This window comes from Tursiops truncatus, chromosome 9 (assembly GCF_011762595.2).
Source record: "Tursiops truncatus isolate mTurTru1 chromosome 9, mTurTru1.mat.Y, whole genome shotgun sequence".
In the NCBI taxonomy this organism is placed as follows: domain Eukaryota; kingdom Metazoa; phylum Chordata; class Mammalia; order Artiodactyla; family Delphinidae; genus Tursiops; species Tursiops truncatus.
Window position 1 is genome coordinate 60891575 of NC_047042.1, and position 23002 is coordinate 60914576.

Below are 23002 nucleotides of genomic sequence, written 5' to 3' on the forward strand. Positions count from 1 at the left end.
TCAACACAGCAGCTTGTGTGACTGGAAGTATCTTTTGACAAACGAATAGCTTTCAGATATTTCAAATTAATGTCCTTGGTTGGTTCAGCTAAAGGGCAACAAATCCAATTCATCAGGAGTCTGGAGAAGAGGATGAAAGTGACAACCAAGGCTGCCTGCCTTGGGGCAAATACACACACCTAAGACTCAGGACGTGAGGGTAGCACTAAACCCAATGATCGGCAACTTGACCTCAATTAATTTCCCTCTGCAACGTAAGATTAGCACGGCCAGGCCCAAGCCTGCCGGAAAAGGTGATTTAAAAGCCCTTGAGACCTAGCGTCATCCTTAGTAACGGTCCAACAATAGCAATGTTGTTACAACACAAGCAGGTCCCAAGGCAGAAGTGGGTGCTGAAGGACTAAAGTAGGAAAAGTGTCTGTCAGTCTACTGTGCATTTTCACTCTTTCTTTTAGCCTATTGCAGTGTCTGCCTTTAGACACCCACAACATTTGATAACCGTTGCTGAGCACATCCACCAACATTTTCTCTGTGTCCCGTTTAGGGGGTGGCAGAGATCAACGAGCTAAATGAATCGTTATCTTTGCCCCTTTGCAGCCTTGACAAAAGGGCATCAAGAGAAGTCCACGTTCTGCTTAGGACTGTGGAATCTCTGAAAGTTTGGAGGGCTTCAAGCCCACCTCTTGTACTTTCCTAAGAGTTGTTTTCCAACAGTGTATAAGCTAGAGCAGCATAGGCAGAGTGTTTGATAACATTTCTCCTCCACAATACATGAATACCATGCTTTCTTTTGTGTGACCTGATCTCTATTCATCACAAAGAACAATGATCAAAAACATAAGAGCTATTCAGACATGCAACGTTATATGCTATTTAAATATGGCCGTTTAAATATCTGGATATGCCTCGGGATTGGGTATATGAATGAGGAGTCTGAGAAAAGATCCACGACCTTTGACCCAGTATTCTAAGAATTCTTCCAATGGAGATATTCAGAAATGCGACAAACCCTTATGTACAAAGAGTCCCGCTGCTGTTATTTACAACTTCAGAAAATAAAAGCATATAACTTAATTGTCCAACAGCAGACAGGCAGTTAAGTAAACTTCACTAGAGCCACAAAATGAAAAATTATGTTGCAATTGAAATTATATTAGTAAAGAGTTTTTTTAAATGGGTAATGCTTACAATCCAATGTTATGAGAACAAACCATAATACAAAATTAAATATATTGTACTGTATGGCCTCAACTGTGTAAAAACACATAGCAAAAGACCATTGGGAAGTAAAGAACTGACACTGAATGGGGTATTACAAGTGATTTTAATTTTATTATACTTCTCTATATTTTTCAACATAAGTTCTGTTTTTGGCTCTCAGGAAAAAAAAAAAGGAATTGAAAAAAAAAGTGTTTCAATGCATGGCCGCTTGGGAGGAACATCCCAGGCTCTTTAGTCAGTAATAACCCAGTGGAGTTACTGCAGAGGAACAACATACAGAGGTGGTCCAGATAAGGGGGTGGTACTTGTGTAATATGCACCATCACCACTAGGGGTGCCTCTTAGTGGCTGGTTTGAAGGCTGGACGCCATTCACTATATTAAACCATGTATGTATGCTCACAAATAGGGGTAATGACTAGTCCCTCGTCAGACTCCCTATGTTTGTAGCTGGAGAGAAAGAAAATATTGCCAGGTAGCCCTTTCTACCTGAGGGAGAAGGAAAAGGAAAAAATGTTTGGAATTCAAAAACTAGCATCGTAGGAATGTAAAACCGTATCGTGGTACCCAGAAGAAAACTGAACATATGGAAGCCAGCCTAATTCCTGGAACACTGACATTTCTTATGCCTCCAAGGAGCTTCTGATAGCCCATCCACTCATCCCTCAAAAAAGATTATATGAGACGCGATACACTGTGTATATCTTCAGTGTGCAGGCAAAAGCACTTGGTACCTGGATATTGCTTGGCATTTGGAAGAGTACAAAAGAGACAGATGGCTGAGTGAGTCTGGACAGCCTCCTATCTGGGACAGAACATTGACAACAATGAAAAACATTAAAGTGAAGAAAAACAGCCTTTTCATTTTTCAAATTTCAACAGAGAGGTTAACTCATTGTTTTTATTTGGTAATCAGAAGAACATACAAGTACTTATTCATTACTAGATGCTGGCGGAAAATTATACATTGAGGGACTGTCTGCCTCATCTGTGCAAAAAAGATTTACAATAAACACATAATTTATTGAGAGCAGTTTAGCATATTCTGTTTTACATGAATCCCTATGATTTATTTTTGCATTTAGAGATGTGAGGCTATGGCATTTGAATAGTTTCTTTTAGTACAGACCAGCATCACAGGGAACAAAACACTTTTCTTAAAATGGATGGTCATTCTCTTGCAAATTGCAACCTGCATTTTATCTGCTAAAAACATATTTCACATCATGGAAGTACATTCTATCACTGCCATAAAATACAAAGTCCCTTCTATCATCTTCCCTTTTGGAAGAGCTTTCTCAGAACATATCTAGAAATACCTTCCTTATTCCTGAAAAGAACTATTTATTCGGCATGATTTGGATTGAGGTTTGGGGTTTTAATTCTGCTTGCCTCCCTCTTTTGAGTCCTGTTAAACATTCTTGATTTTAATCCAGACATCTCCCCGAAATCCAGCTGAACAGCAGCAAGATCTCAGGCTGAGGAGATGAGCTGAGTTGGTGGCCAGTGCCCTAGTAAGGAAAGGTCTAGAGGCCCACGGTGAGGGCTTAACATCCTAAGGAGAAAAACCCTGTACAAAAATTGTGCCGTAGACTGAGGAGAGATAATAAGAGCATTATGTTAGGCTCAAAGTGAGTCACCTTACTTTGGGTAATGGATATCCCATGAGGATTTCCTTTTTCCTGCTTCCTTTCCCCAAACTATTCCCTCCTCCCCATCTATTCATACCCCATCCCTGGCCCACAACCTTTCCTCATGTGGATCACACTGGAACAAGATAATTTTGTTCTTTCCATTATTTTGTGTTTCCATGTGCTAAAAAGATGCTGCAAGCAGAATGGCTTGCCTGGACAGAGGCAAAAGAAGGAATTTGCAAAAGGTATAAAAATGAGCGAAGAAAATAAGGAGAGAGAAAAAGTATGAAAAAGCGAGAGAATGCTGAGATTAGGTGGAGGGAGGAATCTGGCTGTACAGCGGGCACCAGAGTTGATAAAAACCTAACCGAGCTCTACAAATGAAAATAGCAAATATTTTAAAAAATTTTTTACAGCATATAAAATTTTATAAAAATATCATCAAAGCAAGAAAAAAGGAAAATTTATACAGTTCTATCTCTAGAATCAGTTACTGGACAATACTTATGGCTGTAGATTTTTACTATAAATCTATGCTTGTTGGTGTGCGACTATATTCTGTACCATCACACATATAGCCACTCAAAGACAAGGACACTAGTACACAAATACCTACCCCAAGACAGATCACCACAGAGAAGCAAAAACTGTACAAGGGTATGCCTCCAGGGCAATCTATTGAAAAGCCATTCCACAGCCATTGGGTTTTAATGGGCTTTATTTTAAATGAGTTCTCCTGCACTGTAACCTGACAGAGAAATGCTTCTGTTGTCCAAAAGCCAGCTTCCATGAAGATACGTGGGTGAGGTTCAGCAAACATGACTGAAGCTGACCAAAGCTGACAGCTTCCAAGATGGCAATGACTGGCCTACTACAGCAAGCATTAAGCCCCAGAAATGGTGAGATCTCCCCAATGGAGGCTAAGTGTGCCCTGAGTGAGGTGAAGGGCCCACACACCACCCCTTGGTTCAGTGGATGGCTATCTAGGCTGGGTTCAAGTTCATTTAGTGAAGCCAGCCATTGTCAGTGTCAATCCATTTCTGCTTGAGAACAGAAGCCAGAATAAATGTCAATTCATTTCAAATATGTCTGCCAATATTTTAAAGAAAAAAATGGATGAGGTGGAGGGGCATTAGTTAAAATAATCGGGACTTAATAATGTTGAAATTGATTTTCATGAACCTTTCAGTCCAGGCCTCCCACTGCACCCCACTCTTGTTCAATGTAAAAACAAGATATTCTTTTGATGAAACAATCGTTGTTTATTGCAGCTTTCCTGGAGGAGCATCCAGGCTTTTGCAAATGTCCAATGAAAACATCCAGAGGACTTCTTCCCATTTTCTAAACTTCCCTGGACCCAAATTCACTTATCAGATGAACCCTGTCTAATGTCCTACAGGCTGTTACCATTCTAATTCTGCCATCATCTCTGTGCCCACCAGTGTGTTTGATGAGAGGAAACCTTAACAACGGACATCTGGTCTTGGCAGATAATGTGTCTCTTGGTTCTCAGAGGGATATTTTATACAAATATTGTGCTGTTCATTACAATTTTTTCAAGTTCATTTTCTAAATGATAACGAGGCCTTTAATCATGGATCACTATCAATGAATTACAAATATTACTTTCCACTTATTCACAAAGAAGAGCCAATATAACATCATTATTGCAACGTTATTTCTTTAACATCCAACTCTGCTGTGGTTCAGTACTATACCGACCATAATGTTGGCAGAGCACTGATTCCCCAGGCTGCACATATAGATGCTTTTACTCGCTTCAAGAAAGTCTATTTTGGATTTTAAATGTTACAACTTGGATTATAAATCAATCCACTGGTAATCGTGTCATCATTCCTTTTCGAAGTGAATTTTCATATAAATCCTGTTTTGGTTTGTTTCTGTTTTTGTTTTTTCATTTGTTTTTCTTAAACCCAAAAACCATAGAGAAGTTTTATTTTCATAAACTTGGCACTGCTAATTTCCCCCATACTACTTGCAATTTCCTGTCCCTTATAATAAGCTATCTGTGTCACTAGGGTATGTCTGCACATACTTAGAAGATAAGCCTTTAGCAATACACTTGACATACAGAAGACGTTGAGTGCGTTTTCAGGTAAACTTGAACTTTGCACTCACAGGTGGCTAGTGGAATTCAGCTGGACGGTTCTGCATGTGTTTCCTGAACGCTGACTGTATGCCAGGCCCTGTGGTGGGCCAGTGGTGCAAATCCTGTTGGGATGTGTGGGAATCTTGCAATAAGAATGAAGTTTATTTCCTAAAATCCCCTTTATGGGGGACATAATGCTACATACATAGGTTTTAATCTCAGAATCTTCTCTATCTCATTATGAGAAAAAGATTTTGTGCCTTTTTTCTTTTGTTTTCCTCCTTATTCCATGGGGAATGTTATGAAGTCATTTCTACCATGTAAGTCTCTGCTGAAAGGTTAAGAATAGAAGAAAACATATTACATATTCTTCCTATCTATCTAAAGACAATTGATCCATGACAGAAGTGACATTAGAAGACCAGCAACCTTACTCCTAAAATATGGATTACAATATTGGTCTCCATCTTTTTATTTGCTGTCTCACATCTTGTGATAATAATGCTCTTTACTTTCTATTTTTCATATTTACTAGAGGCATCACTTCAGGTGGAAAATATAATATAATGGCTTTAATTCTGCAAATGAAATGAACAGATGCACTAGATTGTTCTTTGGCTCTCAGATGTCTAGATATCATTTTATTGTTTAAGTATATCAGGTCCTAAATGGGATACTGTCAGATGTCTTCAATGCTTTTTAAAAGCTCCAGGAATGAAATGGACATAGGAAGAAAATCCATTTGAATTTAATGGGTTAGAAATGAGTCTCTTGCCTGCTGCCATAAACAACGAGGGCTCATAACCTAAGAAAGGTGGGCGTGAATAGAAGCTGGAACAAAGACCCGCCTATGGTTCGGTCATTATGGCAGCAAAACACACTGCATCAACAAAACTTGGCTGTAGAGCTAGTTGGTGACATGGGGGCCCAAACTCAAGGGCTAACTCCATTTGTCACTTTCTACTCAGGGACATGTAGAACTGGTGGTTTGTCAATGGTGGGAATATCCCTAGTACTTTCCCCACATAGCAGTTAATTCTTAACTCAGGTGTGTAAGCCTTTGCTTTTTAAGTGACATGGAACACAGAGTAAGGTGTCACAATCCGTGCAATGGAAGAATGTGTCTTCCACTTCACTGCTCAACTTGGAGGAAGCTGTTTCAAGAGAATGGAAAGACCACAGCAAGTGAGCTAGAGCTCTGGAAATAATGTTCTTCCAGTCAATACTGTTGTCTCACCAGCTCCAGTATCAATTTATAGCACAGTAATACATTGTTTTTTATTTAAAAAAATAGATAATTTTGCTTTTTTACTCAATGTCCCTTCAAAACACTTTCTAAGGATTTAAAAATAAGAGTTACATGATGCTTTTGTTTTTCCACGCTGAGAGTTCCAAGCAGAGTACTATCCTGAATAAAATTCTCTGCCCACCTTTTTCCAGCTAAATTAATGACTTAAAGCAAATGTAAAACATTTCCATCTTTATTGGTGCTAGAAAAAACGGCTATATTCCTATTTCTTTTTCAAATATTGTTTAGTCTTGATTGAGTATAAAAGGGAAGCTGCACCTTTCTAGTTTGATTGGTTGCAAAGCTCTACATAGAAAAATACAGAATTGAAGTGAGGTCAAAAGTTCAGGTTCCAAGGTTAAGAACTGACATGCACTGGTTGTATTTCACTTCTATTTAAAACCACCTCAAAGAGCATAGTTTGCAAATCGATGTCCCATGCATTGAATGCAGTTAGTTCATAGGGATGTTTTCTTTGGCCAGCACTGTGTTTGTAAGTTTCTGAATTAGTCGCCAATATTAAAAAATTTGGAGGGGGTTTACATAAAATCTCAGGTATCTAGGACCCTCATTCCCACATAGCACTGATCCCGTAGCTGCCAGCCACTGCCCCCTTGGGGCAGTGCATGCCCTCCCCACTTCCCCCCTACTGCTCCTCACTGGCTCTCTGATACCCAGGCCCACGATGAATTACCATTTATCGCAATCATTCTGATATTACAGCTTGCTGTACTCATTTACTTGACCTGCTGAGCTCTTGTTTTGAATTTGTGACCACATGACTTACTGTGGTCACTGTTAGGAAAACAGGAGAAGCAACAGAAAAATCTGCTATTACCAAGCAAAATGGAAATCTGATCTAAGAACCCTGCTCAAATATCAGTACACGACTGTGCATTCCACACCACAGAGTTCTCCAGATCTTTCTGTTGGGGAATATTTCAGTGACACAAAAGGCCTGGTAGACGACATACACAGTCTCCTTTCTGTCTGAAGAAATACCAACATGTTGCCTTAGTACTGAGAGGAGTTTTTAAATGTTTGCTTTTGTGTTTTCCACGTGGAAATTAAATCTGCAACGAGGAATACAGTTAAGCCTACCGTCCGGCTCTCTCTCTCTTCCTATTTGTATTCCTCTTCCATCACCAGCCTATTCATGTGATTTACCCTTAGGAAGGACTCAAAGATTCCTCTGTGAACCACAATTCCATTTTAAGAATCAGTTTCATTCAAATCACACCACTTAGATCCACAAAATTCCTTGACTTGCACTCCACTGGATCCCATTCTTGATTTGGTTTCAGGGGGCTGTACTTTTTGTCTCTTTCCCTGTGACATCCACTATTCTTATTTTTGATTCGTGCTATTAATCATCTCCTATCTGGCATTTCTAAAGGCTCATTAAAATGAAAAAAAATTATTGGACATATCTTCCTGATACTAATTCCCTTAGCACTTCCCTGAATAGAAAGAAGAACAATTAGGTCAAACCATAAATATTCAAAAGAAGAGGACCAGCCAGTGGTAAAAAATTCAGTAACCTTTAGTCATGGATGCTACTCAGTGAAAACACTGGGTTTCCCACCTGAACGATATGGTCACGAGCTGAAACATTCAGGTTTGCATTAATGAATGCACAGGTAAATTAAGCATCAAATAAAGAAGAGGAAAATCTCCTTTCTTATAAAACAGAAAGTATTTCATATTATATAAATGGGAAGAAAAGCATGGGAACAATTTCTAAGTCTGGAAGAAAACTGGAGAGAAAGAACGTTCCTGACTCAGGAAAGGAACAACCAGAGACTGAAATCATCATCTTAGCTGCGATGAAGGCCAGCTTGGCTGCATCCACCATCAGCAACCAGTGCAAAAATAACAACACATAAAGAAATACAGTGGCAAGTCCTGTGTGTGTGTGGCTTTCTCAGGCCTCTCTCGGCGTTTCCAGGATGTCCGTTCCCATCAGGCCAGACAGGTGCCTTGAAAGCCAGGGCATCAGCAAAGGATTCTGAGGAAGTCCCTTCATGTGTTGTTTCTGTTTGTGCAAAAATCGGAAGTTGTGTTGTTTGCTTGGGCTGGGGGGATTCCCCCAGAGTTCTAAGACCTCAAACCAGCTCCAAGAAAGTCATCTCCTGGGAGGAGATGGCATGAGAGAAGGCCAAGTGCAGGGGTGGGGCTTGTTTCTGAAAGTTGTACACCTTCCCCAGATACAGGTCTTTGTGGAAGGAGAAGAGAATGAAGAAGCTCAGCTAAAATGATGCAAGACATTGGCAGCCTCTCTTATTGTCTATGAGGTGTGTTTTACTCTTCTGAATCTGAAAAAAAGAAAAAGAAAAAGAAAAGTGTCAATGCTGCCTTTCCCCCCCTTCTCAACCCTCCAGGTCTGAGAAGAAAATCTGAGGGACAAAAAAAAGAGGGATCAATTACACATTTCAATGCTAGTCACTGCTGTCTCCTTTGTAACACAATCCTTCTATTCATAAAGGGGAAATCTCAGTGGAGAATTTTAAACACTGGTTACATTGGAAGCCTTAATAGTTGCTTTAAACTAAAGCATCAAATATTTGGTTCATGCAGTATGGGTTTTACGACGTCTTATTTTGCAATCAGGATGACAGTGACTGCCAGATCTGATCTGGTCAATTTGCCTCTGGGGTCAGTGGGATTGGATTCATCTAATCCCAATCATTTCCATACCAAAGCAACGTTCCTCTATCAGGATTCATAGCTATCTGCAGGAAGATGTTCTGTCCCAGACTATAGACTCCTTGAAGGCAGGGAAAATATCTTATCTTTATAACTCTTTTTGCATGTAGTGCAATGCCTGACACACAGCATATGCTTAACAAATGCTTCCCCAAAAGATTCAAGGCAAGATGCGCCCCAGCTGAAATCACTGTGCGAATGGATAAGTCACCTGAAGTCTCTACGGGGCCTGGAGTGAGGTGGTGGAGGACCAAGATTGAAACAGGACTCATGAATGGAAATAAACCACCTTGGATTTTCTTTTCACCTGGCTTATTCGATAACATGTAACCTCAACAGACTTGGACAGGATTTTTAAAAAGCAAACAAACATAAATTATTATGATTACGGTTGCTTCCCCTAAGTGCTGTGTGCTCTCCAAGTCAGCATGCCTCAGAGTGAGAGAGGATTCCCTCCTACGCAAGGTTCCAGAGGGACAGGAGACTTTAAAAAGAATAACATCATCATCTCCAGAAATGTTAGGAGTCATTAGAGGACAAGGAAATTTTCCATTCAACTTTAAAGACTAACACTCTCCTAAATAAGACTTGGTCTAAATTAGGTACAAACCAGTTGGGAGACAGGAGAGCCCTTTCCGATCTATTGTAATTACGGTCAATTCTCAAATTTTCAGGGGCCACTGACCCAGACCTCCTGCGGTTCCTCTTTCTTCATTCTGGTCTTGTGAGTGTTTACTCTCCATTAGCACCTTCACCCATTTGGGAGAAATAACAGAAAAAAGAAAAACTTCTGGCCAATCACTTTACTCTGATTCTAGTAGGATCGGTGAGGGAAGTTGCCAGTTGCCTCATTGGAACTTGCCAGGGAGGGAAAGAGGTGAAACAAAAGCTGAAATCATGGATTAGAAATTTTCCATTGTTTCTGATTGTCTCTATGTAGGTTGGGCCACAAGGGAATTGCAAGACAGGGCCTCTTAGTGCTCTGGCCCTGTCATTATCAATTTGGGGTCATAGGTAATGAGACTCCTTTTAGATGGTCATTATAGTATTAATCACCTTAAGAGATGTCCCCAGGCCCTCACATATAAAACCCAATATATTGTTACGATGATATAAGGTTAATCTTTTACTAAATGATAGATTGGTCGGAAGGAAGTGAGGACGGATAGCTGGAGATGGCTGACAAGGACCACTGTTACACCCAATGAGCTCCAATTTGCCAAGAAGGAAAGTGATGCACCTCTTGTGTCATACAGCCTGGGTTAGCAGAGGCCCGCTGTCCAGACTGTTGTGTCCCAGGGGTGGAAGAGGTACATCCAGGGTGTGTGAATGGAACCCAAAGGCCCCTGAGAGGACATCTTCCTCCCTTGCTAGTCATTGCTTATGGGTGAAATGGTGGAGTGGCCGGCTGTGGGTCTCTACCTGCCCCTCCTCGGCCTTCTGGTCAAGGGACAGAGGAAAGGAGTTGGTCAAGGAGTGGCAAAAAGGGGTAAATAAAGGCAGCCTGTATGTTTAAGCTGTGCCTGTGTTCACTGTCATTGAATACGACCAACATGAAAGAACAAGAGGCAGATACTCTGCAGCTGGGTCTGTGACCTGAGTGACTGTTCCCAGCCTTCCCAAACACATGCTTTCTCTAAAAAACTTCCTCTTAGGGCACTCACCCCTATGGTGGCTAGTAGCATATCTATCTGCAGGAAGATATTCTACCTCAGACTGTAGACTCCTTGAGGGCAGGGAAAATATCTTATTTATCTTGATAACTCCTCTTGAATGTAGTACAATACCTGACACACAGCACATGCTCAACAAATCATTAGTTTTTCATTGAAAGGAAGTGAATTGAATAAGCATGAAGTGGATGGGACAGATAAAGGTGTAATGATGAATAGGAAGTCACTCTCCAACCTTTTTCTAATCCTGACTTTCATAGTGTGACGTAAAAAGGAAATCATAATTACATTGATTTTACAATTTATTCAACAGCAAATTATGATATGTCCAAAATGTATACTCCTTATGAAGAAATAGCCCCACTGTGCATGGCTCTTTGTGGGACTAAGCTCCCAGAGAAAAGAGCACCTGCCACCCAGGTGGCTTTGACATGGTTTGTAAACCTCCTCACTCCACACTTCCTCTCCTCAACTTCAAATGGCATAGACTTGCTCTGCTGTGTTTTGGTTTTGTGTATATGTTTTCAATGTAAACTAAAATTGCATAAGCATTTAAAACAAAAATTGGGTAAGACTACGAAGTATATAAAAATGAGGATCTAAAAACAAAATGTGAGAAGTCACTCTGTATTGATCCGATTTACGCGACTATTTTTGTTACAGCGGCTTTGAATTCCACTGATTGTAAGTCTATGTTGGCTTGGCCACAAAAAGTGGTTAAACTCCCTCATCTTTTTAAGAGTGACTGATGAACTGAAATGGAAACTATCTTCACCCAACTTGAGAAAATTCAAGAAAATATCTAAATAAGCGCCACCTCCTCACCCGCCCCTGGAAGAAAGACTTCTCACATCTCATAGAGGGGTAGCCATGGGGGCTCTGAAGCCTGAAGTGTGTGGTGTATGAATTCACAGAAATGTATTTACTCTAAGGGAATGAATAGCCAAGAATGTTCCAGCAACTTAATTTAGAAAATAGGAGATGGAGACTTACAACAATGTGGCCTTACTCCTCCCTTCTCAGGCTACTCCTGAAGGTAAGTGGAGATGCTACAGAAAACCATTTGGTTTAAAGATAGTTGTTTTAAAAAGAGGCTTAAAGTTCGAGTTTGATTTGACTCTAAAAATGTGTTTAGCAATCATAATGTTTATTACTAGATCACAAGCTGACCATCTGTGAGGCAGGCCTCATAGAATCTGGCACTGGGTTTTAAAAACATCTGTAAACACTTTTAATTTTTCATTGTCTTGGGTTTGATATTTTTACAGTCTGATTCAACTATCACCCAAGCTCAAAAGTAAGCTGACTTGGCTGAGCACAGAGCTGGGATTTAAATCAGATTTTCAAGTCCCAGAAACCCTTCCAGAGCTGCCTCTCTATGGAGTCAACTTTCGACGAAAACAACAAAGTGATACTGTAAGCAACAGAAAGAGTTGTAAAAGGCTAAAGAGGAAAAAAACAAAACAAAAAAAACCCAGGGAAGAATAAATGTGGTAAAACCAAACCCAATTTTAAATGTTGAGTAGTAGGATTTCTGTGGGGCTTATAAGCAGGTCTTGGTTTGGTTTTGTTTCTTAATAATGAGGAAATACTAAAAACAAAAAAACAAACATTGTCTGAGAGATAGCTGTTAAGATTTACCCAGGCATTGTTTTCACTCTTCTAGGTCATAAGTGCAAGACAGGTATTTTAAATGGTTACCACCAAATAGCCCAACATATGCATCCATGCTTTCTCCTTGCCCCAAATGACAGAGGATATGATTATATTAGGATTATTCTCTATTAATTTTACTGCATATAATACCGACGCTATAGCCCTGCTAAGATGGGTGGACTGTTGGATGGATGAATGGATGGATGATGGATGGATAGAATAAATAGATGATAGATAAATTTGCAGGAATATAACTTCCTGAAACCTTGCCTATGCCATCATTTCCTAAAATTTGCCCATTGGATCCAAATATAAAGAATAAGTACTGTACAAAGGGTAGTAGTTCTTAGGTTCAACCTTTGTGATTTTTCTTCATCTTTTCTTTTGATCCTTGGAATCTGTGCTATCACTGAGAATAATGATCCTCTTAACTTTTATTCTTTAACTTTGCTGGCTCCTCTCTTCCTTTATGTAGCATGGCTTTTCTTTCCAAACTTAAAATATGTGAATGTTTCCATTCTTCTGTCCTACATTGTCCAAAGGTATTTTACTGCCATTCCTCTCTGTATTAAGAACCTAGTACTTTTTTTTTTTTTTTTTGCGGTACTTGGGCCTCTCACTGTTGTGGCCTCTCCCGTTGTGGAGCACAGGCTCCGGACGCGCAGGCTCAGCAGCCATGGCTCACGGGCCCAGCCGCTCCGCAGCATGTGGGATCTTCCCAGACCTGGGCACGAACCTGTGTCCCCTGCATCGGCAGGCAGACTCGCAACCACTGCGCCACCAGGGAAGCCCTGAATCTGCTATTTTTGAAGCTAACAAGAAACCAGAGATTAAGGAAGTCCTTCTGAGAAAGTTAAGTGAGGCTGGGATTTTAGGTCTGAAACATTCTGACTGCTCTTCGTGTTCTTCTCTATTTTATTAGTTCAGGAAAAACAATAAAAGATTCAAAATGAATGAAAGAAAAAAACAAACATTTATTCTCATGTTTTCACTGCAGCTCCAGGGTATAGAATAAAAATGGCATATATTGTAGAGGGCTAATACTTATGAAATACAGATATCATCACGTGGAGATCAGGCTGTCCTTTGGTGGAAAAGGCTAAGAATAAACACAAAGAAGAAGCTTCAATACTTGCTTGACATTGCATTTTTAACAGCTCTCCTAGCTTGTGGGCGACTGAAAAAAAATGGCTTTAACAATGGAGACATCTCTAGCTCCTGGTTTTGGCACATATTTCAAAGGTGGCTGTTATTTTAAAGAATTTTTTTATAGTGTTAATAGAGTTTCTTCTGACAAGTGTATCGTTACTTGTGTTTCTCCAATCACTTGCAAAGAATCTGACAAAATACAATTTTTCTAGGGGGAGAACAGATAAATATTTCATGAATACTAAAAAGTTAATTTTAATCCTGAACATCAGTATTAAGAAAAAAAAGACAAATCACATTTCCCCAGTAGTTCAAAAATTGTAATCCTCTCTGTCAAACCAGGTTCCTTTAAAAATACAATGGGGGGCTTCCCTGGTGGCGCAGTGGATGAGAGTCCGCCTGCCGATGCAGGGGACACGGGTTCTTTCCCCGGTCCGGGAGGATTCCACGTGCCTCGGAGCGGCTGGGCCCGTGAGCCATGGCCACTGAGCCTGCGCGTCCGGAGCCTGTGCTCCACAACGGGAGAGGCCACAACAGTGAGAGGCCCGTATACCGCAAAAAAAAAAAAAAAAAAATACAATGGTACATTAAGAGTGTAACGAAATGTCTAGAAGATAGAGTGAAACAATGAAAGCTTATACACCAATAATTGCAAGGGAAAAGCTGTTTAAAAATATTAATTTCGTCATTAACAAAGAGTACACAATATAGTTTTATGTGACATTTCTACTATGTAGTTATTTGGTAAGAGACTGGAATCTAAACAGCTATGTGAAAAGCATGAATTGACTTTAGAAGTTTTCTTTAGTAGAACACAATTTAATTATTTTAAACCCACCAATCTTACATTGTATTATATATATGTATATATACATAGATACACACACAATACATATATATATGTATATATATACACAATATACATACATACATATATATGTATATACACACACACAATTTCAGTTGCTGTTTGATACTACAAACATGAATTTCAATAACACAAAACCTACAGGAAGATAATAATTGTTGCATGTCACCTTGTTCCTTTATAATCCACCATGAGGCTATGTATTATATACCCTCCTTAAAAAGCACAAGGATATTCACTGAACCTAAAACTATACTAAAAACACATTGGTTTGAAATGGATGAGCGTAACCAAAAGAGCTAACTGTTCTGATTCACTGTGACTCATCAATGCTAGAACCATGTGGATGTCAATGGCTTCTGTACCTCCGTGCTCTCAAGTGTATCATCCGCAGCAAAAAGGAACAAAGAGATTTTCTGAGTTCACCCCATTTGACCACTTCCAACCCACGTATAATGGATTGGCTAATAGTTTTCCCCAAAATCCATCCAAAAAAATTATATTGGGTTTCAGTATTGCTGCACTCACAACAACCCTTGTTGGGTCAACCTACAGCATGGCTTCAAAAATCAATTAGAAAATGGCACTGAAGTATATAAATCAAAAAATTTAAGCAACAAAACCTTTTAGAATCTAATTAGGGGATCTTATCTAGATGCATAAGAATAACAGGCATCTAAAAACAATATTGCAATTCTCTCATACATTTATCAACTTTTTGTTGTTTTCCTTTGACAGGGACATTGCAGTGGAGGGTTAAGACACTTGGGTTATCACACTACTTGAGAAAATAAGGCATAAAATATTTTTAAAAGCAAGTATGTCATGCCTCTTTCTTGCTAAACCACAGCATGTACTCACTGTTGATGCTCCATGTGTTGATACATATAAATATGTTAAGTAAATGGGTCACAAGAGTTTCCATGGACAAATGGCTAAGGGAAATGGGATATTAATCAGAACATGTGTTGTTATGATGACTTATCTTAACTGGGACCCAGGGCACTCCAGATGTTTGGTCCCTGTACACTCATGAAAAATAACCCATAAGGATCCTAGATTCTCATGTGGAAGGCAATTCCTTCATTAAAGAAATAGACCTACTTTTGTCAATACATAGAAGGCTACAGTGAGATATCTTCCCAGAACTAAGAAATAATGTTATCCTCTGAGAAGGAAGCGAGTAAAAAATCCAAAGGACAGGATTAACTATTTGTAGAAACTACCTCAAGACAGTAGTGTTGACATCAGTGGCATAATCAATGGTGAAGTGTGTTGCAAATCAATCATTGCTAGAAACAGTTAAGCCCTACAGTCTTACAGGTTTAATTTTTAAAGTAAACTAGAAAGGACTCAAGGTTATTGTTACAGTGTAGCACCGTCTTGGGTATGAGAGAAAAGGGCAGGGTACCAGCTAGTATCCCCAGAACTGTTCACCATCTTTGGCCTATTTTACCCACCAGAGTTCATGATCTGGGCATAATTTTGGGAGGTATGCAAAGCTTATGATAATATGTTAGGAAAAGAAAATAAGAGAGAAAAAGTTTGAGGACTGTTGCCTTAAAAACAAAGAAGTTTCATCAAGATCAAGGTCCAGACATGCCATCAAGGATGACTGAAAATGAACAAGAATGAGAATCTACCCCAAGATATCAACATATCTGATACTGAATGTGAGATCCAAAAGGAGACTAGACGTAAAAGCGGTGCCATGGAGGGCCGCCTCTTGCACTGTCTGTATCTAGTGTACACAAGATGGTCCCTATTCACTCTTCTTGGCAGATCCATCCCAAGGGTAGAGACAGACATTTCAGGATATTCTACCTTGAAGTCACAATTCATCAACTAACTTCCCCTACATTATCAGCTTAGTAGGCAACTTTCTGATGTGATTTGACTTCCCCAGTAGGTTTTCCTTTGGGAGAAAGAAACCGCTGACTGGCCAGTAGATGTGAGCATTCCAGTGTACATGAAGGATATATTTCACAGTAAACTAGCAATCAAAACCACACATTGGTCACAAGTATTCATTTTAGTGTCAACAAGTCTTCTACAGCATAATCCACCCTTCATTTACTGTCAATGTGGAATTCCTTCAACTGACGATGTCAAAAATAAGAAGTCCATATACATGTGGATCTATTTCTAGACCCTCTATTCCACTCCACTGACCCATTTGTCTATCTCAATGCCAATACTATACTGCCTTGATTATTATAGCTTTATAAGTCTTGAAATCAGGCCTACCTGTTTAGTCCTCCAATTTTTTCCTTCTTTTCCCAAGTTGCTTTGTCTATTCTGAGTGATTTGCATTTCCATATACATTTTAAAACCAGCATGTCAGTTTCTACCCAAAAAGCCCGCTAGGATTTTAACTGGGATTGCATGGAATCTATAGATCAATTTAGAAAGAACTTAAATTTCAACTACCTCTGGAAAATTCCCAAATATTTGGAAACTAAGAATATATTTCTAAATAATCCTTAGATCAATGTAGAAATTAAAATAAAATTAGAAAATATTTTGAAATGAATGTGAATAAAAATGCAACAAATCAGTTTGTGGCATGTTACTAAAATAGTATTTAGAGGGAAATATACAGCATTAAAGGCCTATATTAGAAAAGGAAAAATATCTCAAATCAATGACATTAACTTCCACTTTAAGAAACTAGAAAAATAAGGCAAACCAAACCCAAAAGCAAGCAGAAGAGAGGAAATAATACAGATCAGGTCAGAATCAATGAAATAGAAACAGAAAAACAATGGAAAATATTAATGACAATGATTAATAAAATTTATTAACCTCTAGCCAGACTGGTCAGGAAAAAAAGAGAGAATACACAAATCACCAATATAAAAAATGATAAAGACAACATCACTATAAATTCTATAGCTATTAAAAAGAAAATAAAACAATGTGAACATCCTATGACAGTGTAATTCCATTGTGACCTGTGAACATTCTTTGTATGACTTGAATCATTTTACATTTATTGGGACTTGCTTTACATCCCAAAATGTAATCTATATTTATAAATGTCCTATGTGCACTTGAAAAGAATATGTATTCTCATACTGTGGGTGTTCTGGGAAGGCCAATTAAGTCAAGTTGGTTGATAATGTCATTCAAGTCTTCTTTTCCTCACTGATTTTATATATACTTAGCCTGTCGATGATTGAGAGAGGGATGTTAATGCTTCCAAATAGAATTGTGTATTAAAATTTTTTTACACTTCATTTCATGCATTTTGGTACATAAATGTAAAGGATTATTATATCCTCTTGATAAATAGACTTTATCATGAAATGAACCTCCTTTCTCCGGTGATAGTGTTTGCTATGAAATCTACTTTATCAGGTATTAATATAATCATGCAAGCTTTCTTTTGATTACTGTTAGCTTGGCACACCAATTTCCATCCTTTTATTTTTGAGTTTTTGTGTCTTTTAATATAAAGGCAGAATATACTTGGGTCTTACAATCTGAAAATTTCTGCCTTTTATTTGGGCTGTTTAGGCTATTTACATTTAATGTGATAACTGATATGCTTAGTGTTAAGTCTATATTCTTGCTATTTGTTTCCTATTTGTCTCATCTATTCTTTGTTCTCTTCTTATTCTTTTTCTACCTTTTTTGGATTAATTATTCTTATGATTCCATTTTATCTCTTTTGGCTTATTAGCTATATGTCATTATCTTGTTATTTTAGTAATTGCTTTAGAGTTTACAGTATATGCTCTTAATTTATCTCTATCTATTGGGTTGGCCAAAAACCTGAATGAACTTTTTGGCCAATCCAATACCTTCAATTGATATTATATCACTTCATGTACGATAGTAGAACTTTACAATAGCATATTTACATTTCTCCCCTTCTCACTTTTATGCTATTGCTGTCATACATTTTAGTTTTATATATGCTATAAACTCAGTAATATATTATTATTCTGTTCAAATAGTCAATTATTTAAATAGTCAAGATATTTAAATGATAAGAAAAAATATTGTATATTTATCCATCTAGTTACCATTTTTAGTGCTCCTCATTTCTTTGTGTGGATCCATATTTCCATCTGGCATATCCATCCTTCTGCTGTTCTTTAACATTTTTTGTAGTGTAGGTCTACCAGTAATGAATTCTTTCAGTTTTTAATATCTGAAAGATATTGCTGCTGGGTATAAAATTCTTGGTTGAATTTTTCCCCTTAGCACTTTAAAGATGTTGCTCCACTGTTTTCTCACTTGCATTGTATCTACTGTTATCCTTATCTTTGTTCATCTCTCCATATGTATCTTTTTTTTTTCTCTAGCTGTTTTTTAAATTTTTCTCTTCATTAATGGTTTGGAGTAATTTGATTATAATATGCTTTTGGTGTAATTTTCTTTATATTCCTTGTGCTTGTGTTTTATTGAGCTTCTTAAGTCTATGGACTTACAGTTTTCATCATTTGGCAAAATATTAGCCATCATTTCATCAAATATTCTTTCCTCCTTTCCCTCTTCTTTACTTTAGGGACTCCAATTACACATACATTAGGCTGTCTGAAGGTGTCTTACAACTCATTGATGCTCTTTACAATTTCTATTCTTGTTTTCTGTGCTTCATTTCAGATAGTTTCTATTGCTAATTCTCACTACTCTTTTCTTCCAAAATGTCTAATCATATCCAGTGTGTTTATCATTAATCCCATACAATATTATTTAGTTAATACCATCCAGTATATTTTTCATATCAGACACTGTAGTTTTCATCTCTAGACATTTGATCTTTTTTATATCTTTCATGTCTCTACTTAAACATATGGGCTACAGTTGTAAGAATTGTAAGAACTACTTTAATGCTCTTGTCTGCTAATTCTAACATCTGTTTCAGTTCTGGGTTGATTTCAATTGGTTGTTATTTTCCTCTTATTATTGGTAGTGTTTTCTTCCTTCTTTGCATGTCCAGTAAATTTTGATTGGATGTTAGATATTGTGAATTTTAGCTTGCTGGGAGTGTGTATACACACACACACACACACACACACACACGCATGCTTTATCCTGGGATGCAGTTACTTGGAAACACTTTGATCCTCTTATATCTTGATTTTAAGATTTGTTAGGTGAGCCTAAAGCAACATTTAGCCTACAACTAATTATTCCCCTGCTAAGGCAAGACAATTATGAGTATTCTACCCAATTCCCTTTAAATTCCAATTCCCTTTAAATTATGAGGTATTCTAGTCTGGCTAGTAGGAATAGGCACTTTTATTGCTCTGTGTGAAGTGTGAACATCAGGACTGTTCTTTCTAAACCTCTTGAATGGTTCTTTCCTGGTCTCAGGTGGTTTCCTCATTGAGAGTCAATTAGTACTCTGATGAATACTCTTCAGATTTCTAGAGTTCTATCTCTCTTCAGTTCTATCCTCTCTTGTGTTTTATCCCATTAATTATAGCTGCCTTGGTATCCTTGGATCCTTAGTCAACTCCTCAACACAAGGAATCCATCAGGTCTGCCTGGAAACCCTCTCAATGCAGTAAGCTGAGGCAATCGTCGGGCTTACTTCATTTGTTTCTTAGAGAGCACTGTCTTCATTTCTTGATGCCCAATATTTCCTGATGTCTTCATTTCTTGAAAAACCATTCTTCCACATATGTTGTCTTTTTTTAAAAACTGTTTCAGGTGGAAGGGTAAACCTAATTCTTGGTAGCGTTCTTTGCAGAAGCAGATGTCCATGGATTGTATTTTGTCCACTCCACTCTTCACAACTGACTTACATTTCATGAACTGACATCTTTAACATTCCAATTCCCAGAACATTCAATAAAGGAAAAATTCCTGCTGAACTCCCTCCCTGGGACTTGGTAAATAACCTTGCAGGGCCTAATTATAGAGAATCATTTGAGAGACACAAACAGTGGCTATCTCTTATATCTCTGTTAATGTAGTCACATAAAGTGAAGGGCAAATTCATATTTCTGGGCAACTATAAAAATTATAGCTATGCTGTTTCAAACATGACTAAAAACACACTGAAAATAATTCATTCATGTGGCACCCCACAAGTCTCCCAATGACAGTGTAAAAACAGCCTCTGAGAGAATCTTGGCTCAGAAACCTAGATCTTTTTATGTTAGTACATTTCTCCCTAAGAAACAAGGTATTTTCAAAGAGCATTCATTCTTTGAAGTCAGTTAGAAAATTAGTGCTGCAGGGTACTAAACAGTACTTCAGTAGTCTGACAGAGATAATGTACAACTGCAATGTGTTCATTTTGCCAGGATGTAATTTACCCTTTCAGCACATGTTCCTTCCTTCTGTGTGTGCCTCAGCTCATTGGAGTTTGGGAATAGCCAACTGTAGTCTAGTTTCCATTGAGTTTCTTTCTGAATGCATAGAATATTAAACTTCAAAACACAGTGGGTTTGATCACACTGGGCACCATATTATGCTTGGATACTCCCTTTCAAAAATTAGAGCTGGTTCCCAGGGGTTGGATTAAGGGTAGGAGCATTAAAAATAGTTAAACTGACTCCCTCTGGTCATCAGATGTAATAAGATCCGTTAAAAAGAAATGTGCAAAAAGTATCTGTTTGTTACTAGATAGTTTCTAAAAATCAATATATCTACTGATATGCATATCATTTAAAATTTTTTCTAAAGTAGAGAGTTTTAATGCAAAGGAGAAGGGGTATATGAAGCTGATCAAATTCTTTTCCACTTCATGCCACTAAGAAATAACTTTAGTCCTGATAGGATTTTGGGCTAAGATAACACAAGTAACTAAAGCCCAGTGATCTAAGTCCTGATGACACCAAAGCAATGATAATGACTGATGTCGTGTTAGCCCATCAATGAAATTAAAATACAAAGTTTTTCATGCCCAGACTTACAAGTATATGGACACACCAGACTCAGTTTGAAACAGTGGAAGGTTGGAGTTATGGAGGGAAAAAGGATAGACATCAGAAAATGTCCCTTCTTTATTTACTGCATCCTGTTCACTGCCCTATGGGATCAAGAATCCTATTCATTAAATAATCAAGCTTTATGCTTATTTGTTCCATAGAACAAAATATCTATTTCATCACTTCATCCCACCAAAAAAAAAAAAAAAAAAACAAAAAACAGTTTAATTATTTAAAATACTGGTGATAATTCAGTTAAAAAAGACACAGGTAAAATAAAAGGGCATAATGAAGGTGATAAAATTTAACCTACAATGCTCACATGAATACATTACAACAGTTATTTATAGCACAATACAAACATACAACAAGATTCAAGACCCCATGTTAAAGATCTGGGAATTGGTTTATTCTGGGCTTTTATGCTGTAGGAATTCAGACGGGTCAGTCACTGGATATAGGATGGGTCAGGTGTCCAGGTGCTGGGTTTATAACTAACAGCATTCTCCTCTACTGTACATATTCTGGCTTGTGTTACCTTAACTTGGGTCTAATGATGTCTGGGACTTGAACAAACCTTACCCATAACAGAGTCTGGCTAAGAGACTGTCATTCTGAATCCTATTTTATCTCCATGTAATTCATGTCTTAGTCACAATTATTCAAGGAGGGTATGTATTAAGCAAGTGGTTTCCATTTGCATAAACAATTTGGTGAAAAAATTGGACATGTGTGTTCCCCAGATATTATGTGATAAGACACCTGGTGTGAGTTATTTGAATGATCTTCAAAGAAAGAACTGATTTCATGCATATGGGTAAAGAGAGCATATCACAATGGCTTAGAGATGAAAACTAAAGGCAATTCTCTCTTTTTAACAGATGTATGAGTTGTATTCAAATTTCTTCTTACTCCTCAACCTGATTACCCTGCATTTGTTCTTCTCTGACTAACCAAACTACTCAAAGAATAGCTTAGCATCTAATACAATGTCTGCAGGGAGGTATCGTTCAAAGAGTCTGAGACCCTAACAAAAACCACTTCCTAAAACTTTCATTTTTAGTTTAATATCACTTATATGTATGGGGGGATAACTAGGAATAAGCCCATGTTATAATTGAAACAGGAGGATTATATAAAAGGTGAGAGTAGTTTTCTCAATCTGATGGTCCAAAGTTTGGAGGGCAATATAATTTGAACTTTCAGATTTTATAAAGAATGGAATGCTATTTATGCAAAGTAAAAGCAGTGCTCATGAAGCCCATCACAATGTAGGTTCATTCTAACTGGTCTGGGATTGTCATCCACAGCTTGCCTTTAAGATGTACTCTTGCTGACCAAACTGTATTCTACAGCTATGCACATTCTCCAGTATGTGGGCCTCCCAACATACTGATAACACTGAACAGATTTCTGTTTTTGTTCTTACCCAAAATAATAACTCATTAAAGGTATAAAAAATTGAAAACTGAAAACATGGAACATTTCCCATTTACACTGCATAATTCACAAAGGCTTATATTCCATTCCATTATAATCAGCAAGCCCAGAATCACCTTTTCATAAAGTTTAAAATGAAAAATGGCAAGTGGGAAAAGAAAGAGTATAGAACTCATTTGTGATGGAGAAAGTACGGTGGAAGGGAAAAGATACAACAATAATTTGTAAATTATTGAAAAGGGGATAATAGTACTCTTTAAATGCAGTGAATGTTTTTTTTTCAGGGTATAAGACTATATTAACAATTCCACACAATTGCAACTTTATGTGTAAATCTAACAAGCTTGCATTAAATTGCACAATTT

The 23002-nt window shown here is 37.9% G+C and overlaps 1 protein-coding gene across 4 annotated transcripts in view; it reads right to left on the bottom strand.

Annotated features, from left to right (window-relative positions):
* Nucleotides 1–23002, bottom strand: part of PDE1C (phosphodiesterase 1C) — a 600432-nt gene that overhangs the window by 32765 nt on the left and 544665 nt on the right. The window lies entirely within an intron of this gene.